Source organism: Schistocerca serialis, chromosome 12 (genome assembly GCF_023864345.2).
Source record: "Schistocerca serialis cubense isolate TAMUIC-IGC-003099 chromosome 12, iqSchSeri2.2, whole genome shotgun sequence".
Lineage (NCBI taxonomy): Eukaryota > Metazoa > Arthropoda > Insecta > Orthoptera > Acrididae > Schistocerca > Schistocerca serialis.
Genome location: NC_064649.1, coordinates 41,717,637 through 41,735,205, shown reverse-complemented (window position 1 = coordinate 41,735,205; position 17,569 = coordinate 41,717,637).

Sequence of the window (17,569 nt, the reverse complement as noted above, 5' to 3'; positions counted from 1 at the left end):
TTAGTTTCCACCTCGCTGCCGGTTTAAACAGAAAACAGGAAATGTGCGTTTGCGGCTTATCGCCTCATGACTAGAATACTACGACGGAATCTGAATCGTTCGAAACTTCACAGAAAATTATGCGAAATACTGTGCCGGCCGTTGTGGCCGAGGGTTCTAGGCGCTTCAGTCTGGAACCGCACGTCCGCTCCGGTCGCAGGTTCGAATCCTGCTTCGGGCCTGGATTTGTCTGATGTCCTTAGGTTGGTTAGGTTTAAGTAGTTCTAAGTTCTAGGGGACTGATGACCTCAAAGTCACACAGTGCTCAGAGCCATTCGAACCATTTAAGCCATTTGAACCTGCCACTGGAGCTACTATCGACACAGATTCAGCAGTACCCCATATAGTAATGGACCAAATCAGTTTACTCATTCATTTTACATTTTAAACCACTTCCATTCCCAATCCAGGTTTCGTTCACAAAACAGTAAACAAGGCTTAAGATCAGAGATGGGAGAGGAGGTAATAGACAGAAGCGGGGAGAAAAAATGGATATAGAAAGGGAAATAAGGACATTCACAGAGACACAGTGGAGGAAAAGATGGACAGAGAGAGTCTGGGGGGAGGGGGCTTGGGGGGGGGGGGGGGAAATCGATGCACAGAGGAATGGGAGGAGAAGGCGATCGAGAAAGAAAGATGGGCAGAGAGAAGAAAGGGAAGTAGTTTAGTGGTTCAAAGCTTTTTTTGATGTGTGTAGTAACACAGAAAAAGGGATCGTAACAGATGGACGGACTCACAATCTGAAAACAAATAAAAAAAGAAGTTTTTATAATTGTGATATAATTACAAATTAATAGTTTTCATTTTCGTTACTTGTACTCTGCTACCTTGCTTCTTGCCAAATTTCATTATTGTAAGTCAACGGGGAGTACCCTATACATTTTAATGAGTGACTTTGCAGGCCCTATCGTTTCGTTACATTGGCTTAGAGGCTTAAACGTTTTAAATCGGCAAGGGACGTCAGACCTTAGTATGTGACAGACAGAGGGACACAGAAAAGCCTACAAGGATTCCGGAACCCAAAAAATGGGTTGAAATATTTCAAGGATAAGAAGGGGAAACTACAGCCGTAATTTTTCCCGAGGGCATGCAGCTTTACTGGAGAGCTGCATCAAACCAGTCTCAGGATTGAAGACCACAACAACAACAACAAGAGTACGCAGTGTTTCGTCATTGTATTATAGGTCTCGATAGTAAGTATTACACAGTTCCTTACATTTAACTTAGAAACATTTTTTTCTCTGGTGCTGTTAGTATTACGTGACCCTTAACTACTGTTGTTGCTTGATAGAGATCCTCGCTTATGCAAAAGACCGCGGCTATGGGATTTTCAGAGATTCCGTTCTATATGAAAAAATCACTGGAAAATCTTAGGAGATGCCGAAACAATGATCTTTGACAGACAGACACGACGTGGAACGTCCTAGTTAGGTGATGAAGCTGGTGGAAACGTTAATGAGACTCTACGGCGGGAACTGTTGAATAACTTCGGCACGTAGATTTGTTGAGCGAAGTTTTGGTACAGCGCGTAATAAGTGGAGACTCCTACATCGCTAATTATATGTCAATGCAGATTGTGCCTAGCATATTATAAAAGTGATTACAATACTTAACAACTGTGTCGGACAGAATCTGGCGCAATATCTCCCAGGAGAACAACCAACAGCGCCAAGCAAGGGGAAGAGATGGACCAACACGTTATTAACTCGCTCGCTTTGTGAAGGTCTTTCCCTCGAATAAAGCATCCAGTTTGTCTAAATTTGTGATGGTTTGTTCATTTGTACATGTACCTCACATCTACCGACTTCCGTCCCATTCAGATAACTGCTTCATGGTGGATCTTTTTGTTTTTCTTTTGTTGGTTTGAGGATGCACAGTAACAATCAAAATGTTATCGTTTAAATGGCACAAAGGCAGAGATAACGCGAACGAACTTGATCCCCTTCTAACAGTAGTTTGTCGTCGGTACGAGAGCAACGAGGAATACCTCCGATGCGAAAAGGAATACGGGGCAATTATGGTTCAAATGGCTCTAAGCACTATGAGACAGCTGAGGTCATCAGTCCCCTAAACTTAGAACTACTTGAACCTAACTAACCTAAGGACATCACACACATCCATGCCCGAGGCAGGATTCGAACCTGCGACCGTAACAGCGTGGTTCCGGACTGAAGAGCCTAGAACCACTCGGCCAACGCGGCCGGCAGGACAATTATGATTTCATGAAGGTTCGTCGAGCTGATCTACATAATTATTACCGAGGTCATGCCCATGCAGCTTCAACACGATAACGCAGTTCATCAAGAGTAGTGACTGGCGTATTGTACCTAGCCAGTTGCTCGACCACCATTGACCAGACGTTTTCAGTTGTTGAGAGATCTGGAGAATGTGCTGGCCAGGGCAGCAGTCGAACATTTTCTGTATCCAGAAAGGCCCGTACAGGACCTGCAACATGCTGTCGTGCATTATCCTGTTGAAATGTAGGTTTTCGCAGGGATCGAATGAAGGGCAGAGCCACGGGTCGTAACACATCTGAAATGTAACGTCCACTGTTGAAAGTGCCGACAGTGCGAACAAGAGGTGACCGAGACGTGTAACCAATGGCACCCCATACCATCACGCCGGGTGATACGCCAGTATGGCGATGACGAATACACGCTTCCAATGTGTGTTCACCGCGATGTCATCAAACACGGATGTCACCATCATGATGCCGTAAAGAGAACCTGAATTCATCCAAAAAATGACGTTTTGCCATTCGTGCACCCAGGTTCGTCGTTGAGTATCCCATCGCAGGCGCTCCTGTCTGTGATGCAGCGTCAAGGGTAACCGCAGCCGTGGTCTCCGAGCTGATAGTCCATGCTGCTGCAAACGTCGTCGAAGTGTTCGTGCAGATTGTTGTTGTCTTGTAAACGTATCCATCTGTTGACTCAGGGATCGAGACGTGGCTGCATGGTTCAAATGGCTCTGAGCACTATGGGACTTAACATCTGAGGTCATCAGTCCCCTAGAACTTAGAAATACTTAAATCTAACCAACCTAAGGACATCACACACATCCATGCCCGAGGCAGGATTCGAACCTGCGACCGTAGCGGTGGCGCGGTTGCAGACTGAAGTGCCTAGAACCTCTCGGCCACAACGGCCGGCCCGTGGCTGCATGATCCGTTACAGCCATGCGGATGAGATGCCTGTTATCTCGACTGCTAGTGATACGAGGCCGTTGGGATCCTGCACGGCGTTCCGTATTACCCTCGTGAACCCACCAGTTCCATATTCTGCTAACAGTCATTGGACCTCGACCAACGCGAGGAGCAATGTCGCGATACGATAAACCGCAATCGCGATAGGCTACAATCCGATCTTTATCAAAGTCGGAAACGTGATGGTAAGCAATTCTCCTCCTTACACGAGGCATCACAACAACGTTTCACCAGGCAACGCCGGTCAACTGGTGTTTGTCTATGAGAAATCGCTGGGAAACTTTCCTCGTGTCAGCACGTTGTAGGTGTCGCCACAGGCGCCAACCTTGGGTGAATGCTGCGAAAAGCTAATCATTTGCATATCACAGCATCTTTTTCCTGTCGGTTAAATTTCGCGTCTGTAGCACGTCATCTTCGTGGTGTAGCAATTTTAATTGCACCAGCACAAACAGACTAGTTTTAAAAGCGCAACGATAAGACAAAGCGTAATATTATTCCACCAGTACGTCGCAGTTCCTATACAGTATTGACACTCATTAGTAAAGGTAGAAGCTAGTGATAACACGGGTAGGCCTGAGTGCAAAAGTAGAAAAGTTGAATGTCTACTTATTCAATAGAAAGCTGCGTGTTCCATAGTTCAACTCTACTAGGTAAATGAATAACACATTGCGTCCTGTGTACAAGACCATGGCGCATTCACTCCTCAGGAACTTGCAATAACAGGCCCGCTTCCGCACTCCACCGGTCAAATCCAGCTAAGTCCACGCAAACACGAGTTTCACTCTCTGAGCAGCGACACGTACCAGCCGTTCCGAAGCCAAAACCCAGTCTGCCCGCCAGTCCACCAGCACCACCAACGGCCAACGAGGCAAAGGTAAGCAACGCCAGAAGGAAACAATCGATCCGGCTGAATCGAACGGAGAAAGCGACTGGCGCCAGCGCCTCCCCACGTATCAACGACCGCTCCGAAACAGCGCGAGAAGCAATCCGAGGCCCTGATCAGGCGGCTGCCTTGCATCTGTGATGAGAAGACGGTCCAAGAGGGGCCGCCACGTGCCGGATTCCGGGGTGCAACCACTAAGCTGCACAGTCGGACGAATAAGACGAGGCCGCCGCTGTGCATCGTCGTAGTTAAACCTGCGACCGATGGCAGCGACACCATCGCGATAAGGAAGCTCTTAGACTTTCCTGTGGCCGTCGAAGCTCTCCCCCTAGGCACGGACGCTAAGCCCCAGTGCTTTAGGGGACAAGCTGAAGGTCATACGGCAGAATACTGACGCAACTCGCCGGCGCGCGCGATACCCGCGCGTGTGACAGGCGACGATATGAGGCGCCAACTTGTGCTCTCTGCGGCGGGGCGCATGTGGAAAACGGCCTTTGCCAACAACGGCTGCGCTGGAGACAAAGGCGCAAACCGAGAAGAAAGGACGGCGCCGTAAGCGCCGCCGAGAGGGGAGAAGACAACTCCCACTGCCCACAGGCGGCCGGAATACCGCGCCACTGAGAGTGGCGCGTGAAACCTGCCGCCAGTGGTAGCACAGCAGGCTCCGCAAGTGCAGGAGATGCGCGCCGTGCCGGCAGCCGCGGCGGAGGAGGCGATTGCGGCCTTCAAAGCCGCCACGGACGCAGATAGGGCAGCTTTTAAGGTCACCCTGTCTGCGGAGACGGAGGAGGCGTGCAGCCAACCGCGGCAATTGCGATCGCAGCTGGCGTACGACACCTGCCACCGCTCCCCTCATGGAGCAGCCGGCGCGAAGGACATACCGAAGAAGGACTCCGGTGCCGCCGCAACAACGCCGGAGCCCATCGGATCCGAGCAGCTCTGCTCCGAAAAGTGGGCAATCGAAGCGATCAGGACGCTCAAGTGTATCGGCTACGTCGTCCTCAACACGGGGAAGACTCAACCGTCGCCCTCACTGAGCCTGTCAGAGCAGCCAACGAGTGAGGATTGGTGCCGCTACGGCCGGTATTACACTATCAAATTTCTTTGTCAAAGATTTGATCAAAGATGTGATCCAATATTCCGTCCAATATACACTCCTGGAAATTGAAATAAGAACACCGTGAATTCATTGTCCCAGGAAGGGGAAACTTTATTGACACATTCCTGGGGTCAGATACATCACATGATCACACTGACAGAACCACAGGCACATAGACACAGGCAACAGAGCATGCACAATGTCGGCACTAGTACAGTGTATATCCACCTTTCGCAGCAATGCAGGCTGCTATTCTCCCATGGAGACGATCGTAGAGATGCTGGATGTAGTCCTGTGGAACGGCTTGCCATGCCATTTCCACCTGGCGCCTCAGTTGGACCAGCGTTCGTGCTGGACGTGCAGACCGCGTGAGACGACGCTTCTTCCAGTCCCAAACATGCTCAATGGGGGACAGATCCGGAGATCTTGCTGGCCAGGGTAGTTGACTTACACCTTCTAGAGCACGTTGGGTGGCACGGGATACATGCGGACATGCATTGTCCTGTTGGAATGGCAAGTTCCCTTGCCGGTCTAGGAAAGGTAGAACGATGGGTTCGATGACGGTTTGGATGTACCGTGCACTATTCAGTGTCCCCTCGACGATCACCAGTGGTGTACGGCCAGTGTAGGAGATCGCTCCCCACACCATGATGCCGGGTGTTGGCCCTGTGTGCCTCGGTCGTATGCAGTCCTGATTGTGGCGCTCACCTGCACGGCGCCAAACACGCATACGACCATCATTGGCACCAAGGCAGAAGCGACTCTCATCGCTGAAGACGACACGTCTCCATTCGTCCCTCCATTCACGCCTGTCGCGACACCACTGGAGGCGGGCTGCACGATGTTGGGGCGTGAGCGGAAGACGGCCTAACGGTGTGCGGGACCGTAGCCCAGCTTCATGGAGACGGTTGCGAATGGTACTCGCCGATACCCCAGGAGCAACAGTGTCCCTAATTTGCTGGGAAGTGGCGGTGCGGTCCCCTACGGCACTGCGTAGGATCCTACGGTCTTGGCGTGCATCCGTGCGTCGCTGCGGTCCGGTCCCAGGTCGACGGGCACGTGCACCTTCCTCCGACCACTGGCGACAACATCGATGTACTGTGGAGACCTCACGCCCCACGTGTTGAGCAATTCGGCGGTACGTCCACCCGGCCTCCCGCATGCCCACTATACGCCCTCGCTCAAAGTCCGTCAACTGCACATACGGTTCACGTCCACGCTGTCGCGGCATGCTACCAGTGTTAAAGACTGCGATGGAGCTCCGTATGCCACGGCAAACTGGCTGACACTGACGGCGGCGGTGCACAAATGCTGCGCAGCTAGCGCCATTCGACGGCCAACACCGCGGTTCCTGGTGTGTCCGCTGTGCCGTGCGTGTGATCATTGCTTGTACAGCCCTCTCGCAGTGTCCGGAGCAAGTATGGTGGGTCTGACACACCGGTGTCAATGTGTTCTTTTTTCCATTTCCAGGAGTGTATTTGACAAAGATCTTTGACGTAGCGCTAGAAGGGTTATTACACTGTCATCAAATTTTTCGTCAAAGTTCAAGATGGCTGACAACAACTTGTTATTAACCGCAGCAGTTCTACGTACTCCAATTGCATTGTGTGCACATGCGGAAAAGAAGTGGGGGAAAAAATGGAACCATACATACGAGGTTGACAGTCTTAAAAGTCCTGGGATTACAACTTGATAATAAATTCAGTTGGGAGGAGCGCACCACAGAACTGCAGAAAGGCCTTAACAAATCTATATTTGCAATTCGAGTGTTAGCAGACATAGGCAACATAAAAATGAAAAATCGTGCATACTTTCATTCCGTAATATCATATGGGATAATATTTTGGGGTAAATCTTGAAGTCAAACAAAAGTTTTCAAGGTCCAAAAGCGTGTAATACCTATTATTTGTGGAGTAAATTCACGGACCTCCTGCAGAAACCTCTTCAAAGAACTGGGTATACTAACTACTGCCTCTCAGTATATTTACTTCTTAATGAAATTTGTCGTAAATAATGTATCTCTTTTTCCAACAAACAACTCAGTTCATTCATACAATACCAGGAACAAAAATGATCTGCACAAGGACTTACAAGCACTTACTTTAGTTCAAAAAGGGGTCCACTACTCAGGAACACTCATCTTCAATAATTTGCCAGGAAACATAAAAAATTTAGTTAGAAATAAAGATCAGTTTAAAAGGAGCCTGAAAGACTTACTACTGGCCAACTCCTTCTACTCCATTGGCGAAATTTTTAATAGAAACAAATGATGCATTGTATTTATTCATGCTATTAGTATTGTTATTTCAGCTTAAAAAAAATCGACATGTTCCACATCCACGAGGATCTCCTCAGCACGGATCTATGGAACGAAAAACTCATCTAATCTGGGTGAAGCCGTGGGATTTACGACGATACGATAAAAGCATTCAACAAAACTTGTTACGTGAGCTTACAGTGGAAGACGTGAAGTCGTACATCAATTACTTAAGAATGAATGAGCATACGTTTCTGTATGTGCTCAATGAAGTGTATCCTCATATCACAAAGCACAATATTCACTTAAGAACTGCTACATCTTCAGAAGACAGGCTCATTATAACACTCCGATTCCTTGCTACAGGAGAGGGTTATGTTAGGTTAGGTCAGGTTAGGTCTCCAATCTTCTTAATCTATCTTTGTATTCAGGGTGCCTCACGTTGTAAAGCGCCTCATCAGCTTCAGACATCTCTATTAATTTTGTAGTTGTCGGCACACACCAATTGTATTTACCGGCAATGGTTATAAAAACACTACAAACGACAGAACGCTGCAGCGTTACCTTGTGGTAACATGTCACATTGCAGTGAACAGAAGACAAGCGGTTTCTTTGATCAAATATACAGCGAGGCCCTAGATTTCATCAAATATTGGACGACATTTGACAACCTATTACACTATCAAATATCTTTGACAAAGATATTGGACAAAGATATTGGACAAAGAAATTTGATAGTGTAATACCGGCCTACGCTACTACACATCTCCGACACCGATGGGCGACCTGGGCCTAAGCCGCAGCACACCGTTCTGCATCACCGTAACCAGCTGATCTCTTATGACGAAAGTATTGCTAGACATGGTAAACGCTTCCATGATACCCACTTAAACCATCCTTGCACGATCCGTCGCAGTCGGCAAGATTCCGCCACTGCTCTTACTGACCGACCTAACCTCGCAGAGGTTTTTTTATCCCTTGGCGTTTGCCTAGGAACTTTTTCCCCTCTGCCCTTCAATCCGCTACCCTTCGTTTAAGCCGGCCGATGTGGCCGAGCGGTTCTAGGCGCTTCAGTCTGCAACCGCGTGACTGCTGCGGCCGCAGGTTCGAATCCTGCCCGGGCATGGATATCTGTGATGTCCTTAGGTTAGTTAGCTTTACGTAGTTCTAAGTTCTAGGGGACATCTCAGATGTTAAGTCCCATAGTGCTCAGAGCCATTTGAACTATTTGAACCTTAACTTTCGACCCAGTCTATCTCCAGATGAAAAAAATGAAATGTCGTGTGGCTAGGGCCTCCCGTCGGGTAGACCGTTCGCCTGGTGCAGGTCTTTCGAGTTGACGCCACTTCGGCGACCTGCGCGTCGATGGGGATGAAATGATGATGATTTGAACTCCCAGTCCCTGAGCGGAGAAAATCTCCGACCCAGCCGGGAATCGAATCCGGGCCCTTAGGATTGACAGTCTGTCACGCTGACCACTCAGCTACCGGGGGCTATCTCCAGATGAGCGCATATTAATGGATAACCTTAACCAGACGTACGCGAGACCTCACTTTAGTGAAAACTGACCCATATGCAGAGATGGCAGCAGACATTTTGTGTTGGCCATCATGCCGATGTGGGCGTGCAGGAGCACCTCCTCTTATAAATAATAACACAAAATATCAGCACACCCTTCGAGGAACATAACTGCTAAGTGGTATACAATCTGGAACAAACACCTTCTCTTTATTGATTTAAGCTGCTTTGCTACACCCAAGATATCTACTTCCTCCATGGTAACTGAATTTTTGCAGAACAGGGTGTTCCTTGGACCTTCGATGAAAGCTCCAACATTTCATCAACCCCCCCCCCCGCCCCCCTCAAACCTTACCCAGTCCCCATAAAGATGTCCTTTGCAGACTGGGACTTAAAGTTGGGTTGCAACAAGAAATTCATCCGACCTCGTAGTAATAGTCCAGGATGAGTGCATTTTATAAGAACGGATGAACGTATGTATGTATATACAGGATGTGATCAAAAGTATCCGGACAGAGCCAAAAGCATACGTTTTTTATTTTAGGATTGGGCTGCCACCTCCTGCCAGGTACTCCACATCAGCGACCTCAATAGTCATTTGACATCGTGAGAGAGCAGAATGGGGCGCCCTGCAGAACTCACATTATTGTGTGTCACTTGTGTCATACGTCTGTATGCCTTTCCACACTCCTAAATATCCCTAGGTCGACTGTTTCTGATGTGATAGTGAAGTAGAAACGCGAAGGAACACGTACAGCACAAAAACATACAGGGCGACCTCGTCTATTGACTGCCGGAGACTGCTGGCAGTTGAAGAGGGTCGCAATGGCAGACATCTATCCAGACTATCACACAGGAATTCCAAACTGTATCAGGATCCACTGCAGGTACTATGACAGTTAGGTGGGAGATGAGAAAAGTTTGATTTCATGGTCGAGCAGCTGCCTCTACGCCACACTTCACCCCAGTAAATGCCAAAAGACGCCCCTCTTGGTGTAAGGAGCGTAAACATTGGACGATTGAACATTGGAATAACGTTATGTGGAGTGACGAATCACGGTACACAATGTGGCGATCCAACGACAGGGTATGGGTATGACGAATGCCCAGTGAACCATCTGCCAGCGTGTGTAGTCATGTGTGACGTTTAAATTTATTACTTCATATTAAGGGGAGGGGGGGGGGAGTAATAATGTAGAGAGAGAAGGGAGGAAGAGATGGACTGACAAAGAGGGGGAAGTTTGGTATGGACATAGATATGGGAGAGGATGAGTAGGAGTAGGAGTAGGAGGAGAGGAGGAGATGGATGGAAGGGAGGTGAAATGACAGGCAAAGGAACAAGAGGAGATAGATGGAGTGAGGGGACAGAGGAAGGAAAGACGAGGAGATGGACAGAGTCAGGGTGGAGGAGGAGATAGACTGGGAGAGAGTGGGGGAAGAGATGGACAGAGACAAAGAGGAGGAAATGGAGAATCGGAATAGGAGGTGGACAGAGAGAGAGAGTGGGAGATGGACAGAGAGAGGGAGGAGAAAATAGACTGAGGGGGGGGGGGGGGAGTAAGAGATGGACAGAGTGATGGTGAGAATGAAATTAAGGGAATGAGTAGGAGACAGGGGGGGGGGGAGATTGCACTAAGTGGGGGAGGAGGAAATGAAGGGGAAGGGCAGATGGGTGGAGAGACGTGCGAAGAGCATATGGACAGAGAGAGGGGCAGAGAGTGGGAGGAGGTAGTGGACAGACAGATGAGGGAGAAGGAGGTAGATGAGGGCAGATGGGATGAACAGAGAGAGGGGTAAGGAGGAGATGGACGAATAGGATTGGAATAAATGCAGATTTCGGCAACAGCAAGCACTCAGCTAGTGTTTTAACAGGTGGGGATCAATTGTGTTTCAGATGTGCAGTACAAAGCAAGTCTCGGTGAGCTGGTTTCCACAGGTTACAGATTCAGCTTGTGCTAGAAAAGTAAATTTCACACTCGTAATGCATCGCGCAGTACCACTTCGCAACAATAATACTGGGCCGTCAGTAGCCAGACGTCCCCAAATCCGGGTACGGCTGGCAGCATTGGGTGCACAGTGTGTCGCCGTTTGCCGGTGCGGCTGGGAAGCGGCAAATAACCTCCCGCGGCCTCATTAATTTCGCAGCGACGTGGTGGGCCCTTTGTCACGACGCTGCCCTTTGTCGAGGGCCATTCTGCAGTCCTGAGGAAGGTGCCTACCGCGGAAGCGAGAAACGACGCTCTTGGAAAAGGCGGCCGGAAATTCGTTTACCTCCTTTTACACGGGATTACGGCGCCGCCGTCTCTGCAGGAGCGAACCTATCCCTGTGTTGGGCTCCCGCTTCTTTTGTTCCGCGGTCGTTCGGCGCCACAACTGACGGGCATTAGTCTCCAATAGGCGAATAAAGGGAAGGGAGGTTTCACTAGCTCTCTCCGTGATCGGGCGTCGTATTACTACACCCATCTAGCGGGGCGGCGCACTGGTGAAACACTGGAATTGGATTCTGGAGGACGCTTATTCGAATTCTATCCCACCGTCCACTTTTACATTCTTTGTGGTTTCCCTAAATGACAAAATTCAAATACTGAGAAAGTTCTTTAGAAAAAAAGTAGCGCAGTTAGAGTGTCTCCGGCTCTTTCGTTGGTGCTGCTGGAGGCAGTTCGTTAGAGTTTGACGCAGGAAGGCGAGTGGTAATATCTTGTAGCCAATGAGAATCGCTGAATATTTTTTTCCTTTTTTTCTTCCAAGAATTCCTCTTCCGTGCCAACCTCTTCATCTTAGAGAAGAACATGCAACCTACGACCACAATTACTCGCTGGATGTATTCCAATCTCTGTCTTCCTCTACAGTTTTTACATCTCCCTCTAATACGATGGAAGCTATTCCCCAATGCCTTAAGGGGGGCGCACGTCAAACGGGCCGACTTGGAGCAGGAGAGGCACCACAGGACATTTTAATTTCCACTGTCTATACTTTTACAAGTAAATTCATAAAACTTTGTCAGCATGACCGGGAAGGATTCAGGATTCACACTCGTAGCAGCGGAAGTTCAAAAAATCGGTAAGTGGGTCGAAGGCTTCCATCCAGTCACTCACTGATCAGTCAGGCCTGGCAACGGACAGCAAAACGAAAGCTGAAATTTTAAATTTAGCAGGAGGATCGTACAAACATACCGCCGTTTGAGTCTCGTACAGATCCTCGTATGGATGACATAGTGATAGACAAAAAATGGTTCAAATGGTTCTGAGCACTATGGGACTCAACTGCTGTGGTCATAGGACCCCTAGAACTTAGAACAACTTAAACCTAACTAACCTAAGGCCATCACACACATCCATGCCCGAGGCAGGATTCGAACCTGCGACCGTAGCGGTCGTGCGGTTCCAGACTGTAGCGCCTTTAACCGCTCGGCCACTTCGGCCGGCATAGTGATAGACATCCCTGGGGTTGTGAAGCAGCTGAATGGGTTGAAAATAAATTAATCGCCAGATCCTGATGGGATTCCAATTCGGTTTTACAGAGAGTACTCTACTGCATTGATTCTTTACTTAGCTTGCATTTATCGCAAATCTCTTGTCCAACGTAAAGTCCCAAGCGACTGGAAAAAAGCGCAGGTGACGCCTGTATATAAGAAGGATAGAACGACGGATCCTCAAAATTACAGACCAATATCCTTAACATCAGTTTGTTGCAGGATTCTCGAACACATTCTCAGTTCGAATATAATGAATTTCTTTGAGACAGAGATGTTGCTGTCCATGCATCAGCACGGCTTTAGAAAGCATCGGTCCCGCGAAACGCAACTCGCCCTTTTTCAGATGATATCTTGCGAACCATGGATGAAGGGTATCAGACGGATGCCATATTCCTTGACTTCCGGAAAGCGTTTGACTCGGTGCCCCACTGCAGACTCCTAACTAAGGTACGAGCATATGGGATTGGTTCCCAAGTATGTGAGTGGCTTGAAGACTTTTTAAGTAATAGAACCCAGTACGTTGTCCTCGATGGTGAGTGTTGATGGGAGGTGAGGGTATCATCTGGAGTGCCCCAGGGAAGTGTAGTAGGTCCGCTGTTGTTTTCTATCTACATAAATGATCTTTTGGATAGGGTGGATAGCAATGTGCGGCTGTTTGCTGATGATGCTGTGGTGTACGGGAAGGTGTCGTCGTTGAATGACTGTAGGAGGATACAAGATGATTTGGACAGGATTTGTGATTGGTGTAAAGAATGGCAGCTAACTCTAAATATAGATCAATGTAAATTAATGCAGATGAATAGGAAAAAGAATCCTGTAATGTTTTAATACTCCATTATTAGTGTAGCGCTTGACAGAGTCACGTCGATTAATTATTTGGGCTTAACATTGCAGAGCGATATGAAGTGGGACAAGCATGTAATGGCAGTTGTGGGGAAGGCGGATAGTCGTCTTCGGTTCATTGGTAGAATTTTGGGAAGATTTGGTTCATCTGTAAAGGAGGCCGCTTATAAAACACTAATACGACCTATTCTTGAGTACTGCTCCAGCGTTTGCGATCCCTATCAGGTCGGATTGAGGGAGGACATAGAAGCAATTCAGAGGCGGGCTGCTTGATTTGTTACTGGTAGGTTTGATCATCACGCGAGTGTTACGGAAATGCTTCAGGAGGTCGAGTGGATGTCTCTAGAGGAAAGGAGGCGTTCTTTTCGTGAATCGCTACTGAGGAAATTTAGAGAACCAGCATTTGAGGCTGACTGCAGCTCAGTTTTACTGGCGCCAGCTTAACATTTCGCGGAAAGACCACAAAGATAAGAGAGATTAGGGCTCACACAGAGGCATATAGGCAGTCATTTTTCCCTCGTTCTGTTTGGGAGTGGAACAGGGAGAGAAGATGCTAGTTGTGGTACGAGGTACCCTCCGCCACGCACCGTATAGTGGTTTGTGGAGTATGTATGTAGATGCAGTTGTAGATGCATAATTAGGTGGAGATGTTTGACTAAAGGATTAACGAAAATAACATACACTATAAGAAAAGAAAAAAATGGGTCATACCGCGAAGGCGTTATCCGAATGGGACTGAAATCGGTAGATGTGGTGTACGTGTGAAGACAAACAAATGATTGCAATTTCAAGGAACAGTACGATTTTTTCAAGAGAAAGAGCTTCACAAATTGAGCATGTCAGTAACCCATTAGTCTACCTCTGACCCTTATGCAAGCTGCCATGCGCCTTGGATGTGCTCCTGAGGGATATAGTGCCACATTCTGTCCAACTGACACGCTATACCATCCAAATCCCGAACTGGTTGGGGGGCTCTGCTCATAATGTTGCAAACGTTCTCAATTGGGAAGAGATCCAGCGAGATTTCTGGCCTAGGTATGGTTTGGCAAGCACGAAGACAAGCAGTAGAATCTCTCGCCATGTGCGGCGGCCATTATCTTGCTGAAATGTAAGCCCAGGATGGCTTGCCGTAAAGGGCAACAAAGCAGGACATAGAATACCACTGTGATGTACCGCTGTGCTGACGCACCCCATATTATCATTCGTGGTGGTCGAACTGTATGGCGGACGACAGTCGGGCTTGTAACACATAGTTTTGACCTATTTTTGTATCTGTATCGATATTTATATGTCAGTTTGTAGTATTACTTACGTATAATGTTGTATCTGTCATGGAAATTCTTTGACCATGTATAAATGTATCAGTTATGTGAAACTTTTGAGCGATGTTGTTTAAATTATGCTTGTGGATTTAAATAACTAATGCAATAATTGTTTTGTAGTGTACTTTGACTTGATCCATAGTTAGGGAACATAGGGTTGAATGTAAAAGATTTGGGGAAGCCCCGCAGCTACGGAAGTAGCCTGGTGGAGTGGAAAAGGTGTGGTTGGCGCGCAATGGTCAACTCGTCCTTTGCAACGAGTAAGGAGTCTGGACTGAGCAGTAGAGGATAATTGTGGCTGATATTCCTGAAATTTTGAGGCCAGAATAGCTTAAGAGCAGTATTTATGGGCCTCGGATGCTCCCTTATCATGGCATAGTTTTTCGACCTGTAAATATAATTCCGACGCCAACAAGATACGCAATAGGGCGAGGCCAACAGTATATCTATGATTGCATCGCCGCCAGCTTATTATACACTGTAAATTATGCCACCAATACCACCAATCTTCCACTGAATTGTTTATATTTGGCACTCTGTAAATGGAACAGATATTTGTGAAATTTGGTTGAATTTGTAATAACTAGCTATACCCGGCGAACCTCGTTCCGCCTCTGAAAATCTTTATATTTTATAGCTGACCTGGCAAACGTTGTTTTGCCGTATAAATTATCTATGGTCTATAAGAATAACGTACACGTGTAACACAATATATAAGTGTAACACAATAGCCGTTGTTGGCGGGAGCTCGTGACACAAACAATAATAATGGCCGAAAACTGTGTAAAGAGTGAGAAGAGGCTTAGGGGGAAGTCCGGCACTATCGGCCACTATTAGTTCTAGCGTTTCTACGGTAGATCGCGCTGATTTGACAATTGCAGCCGATACACTGCTCTTCTATGAGCATACAAACATAGCGGCAATTTCGTGTTGAAACGTGTTCGCCAGCGTTATGAATGAGGCCAAGCGCACAAGCATCGATTTTTATCGTACGTAAAAGTATTGTACGATTAAATTCTTTAAGAGGAACAAAGGAGAGCATAGGAACTTCTTTGTTCCACTAAAAGAATTTGATCGTACCATATATTCCCTTACGATAAGAATCGATGCGTGTGCGCTAGGCCTAAATGTCGGTTTGGCGAATGACGCGTGCTACCTAGTTAAACTTCTCGGCCTAGTTACGTCGATTCAGAGAGGGATATTCGAGTCGCTGCTTTTGGTACGTTTTCCTCAATTAACTACCTGTCGAATAGTGAAAGACTATCACCGGTAGACACCTGGTGGGGATAACTGATCAAGTGGTAATAGATCAGTTATCTACCGGGGTTGAAAATTATTACTATTACTAAAATTGCTATTAAAAATAGGGCTTGGTGGTAGAAGGGTGAAAATTTAGGGTTGCGTGTATATTTTAATGCCACATCATAAAAAAATAAAAAGTTCTGTCCAAAAAATAAAAAAAATTTGTGGTGGACCACCCTTATTACTTAGGGGTATGAAAAATAGATTACGAGCGAGTCTCAGATGTACCGAATATACATGTAAAATTTCATCAGAATCGATCGACCCATTTCGGAGGAGTATGGCAACTAACACTGTGGCACGAGAATTTTGTATATAAGGATTTTGGTGTTGCTAAAAACCCGTGATTGTCCCAAATCACAAACCTGGACAGGAATCCTATTCTAGTGAATTTCATTCCGAGTGCCATAATTTATTGTGAGGGAGTGATTGAACTTGATTTTAATGTTATGTTGCCATTTGCACAGCCAATTATAATTCTGAGTTGATCAAATGACTGTTTATGAAAGCACATTTGTTAGTTAAAGAGTTGTAGTTTGTTGTGCTTTCCTTAATTGATTGTTAATAATAAGAATACTTACCATTTCTCATAAATACTAGTGTAGTTTTGTTAATGAGCATGGCTCTTCAAACCATGAAAGTTGAAGGGTCTTCATGTATCGGACCAGTTAGTTAAGGAAGCAATGAAAAGGCTTCTTCAGAGCCACTGTAGTCAGATTTGCATTCTGTTTAATAGCTTCAAATCGAGTTTAAGAAAGAACTATTTACTGTGTTATCTAATCTAATGCAATTTGGTTGATGCACAGACATAGAGACCCTGTACTAAACAACGAAGTTATGATCATTATCAGACCCCCTGATTTAAATTTAGAATCATTTCAAGCTTTTCCCTGTTCAGTAGTGGTAATAGTTTCATGTGTGTCGGTAATTGGTTTTATAAACTGTTACACCTAGTTCATTTAAGGTACGTGTTGTTGAGAGGCCTATGGTTCAAATGGCTCTCAGCACTATGGGACTTAACATCTGAGGTCATCAGTCCCCTAGAACTTAGAACTACTGAAGCCTAACTAACCTAAGGACATCACACACATCCATGCCCGAGGCAGGATTCGAACCTGCGACCGTAGCAGTCGCGGCCGGCTGAGAGGCTTATGTTACTATCTCATTGGCCATTTGTTTGTTAGTAGCACATTTATCTGAATCGTTAGGTTCCTGTGTCAAAGAAGGTTAGGTTAGCCTTAGCACTGACTTCTGGTTTATCACTTTACTTGACACAAGAATGCCTAATTAGTCTGGCGAAATGTTTTAATATGTGTATGTTATAACTTATTTTTGTGCTGGGAGAACGTCTGTTCCTGACCCAGCTGGTTACTGTTGGTTATACTCTGCTGGAGTGTTTCGGAGACGAATCCCAGTTTGATCTGTTTCCATCAGGTTATCTCACGGTCACAACTCTCAAAAATTCCTCGCAGAAGTGTAACGTTTGCATCGATTGCCGTTTGAAGGTGACCGGTGGTAGCGTTACAGTTCGAAGCGAGACTCATCACTGAAGACAATTCTGACAATTCTACTGCGTCAGTGCAATGATATTCCAGGCCGAAGGAGTGTCTGGGGGCGCCGTGGACAGCG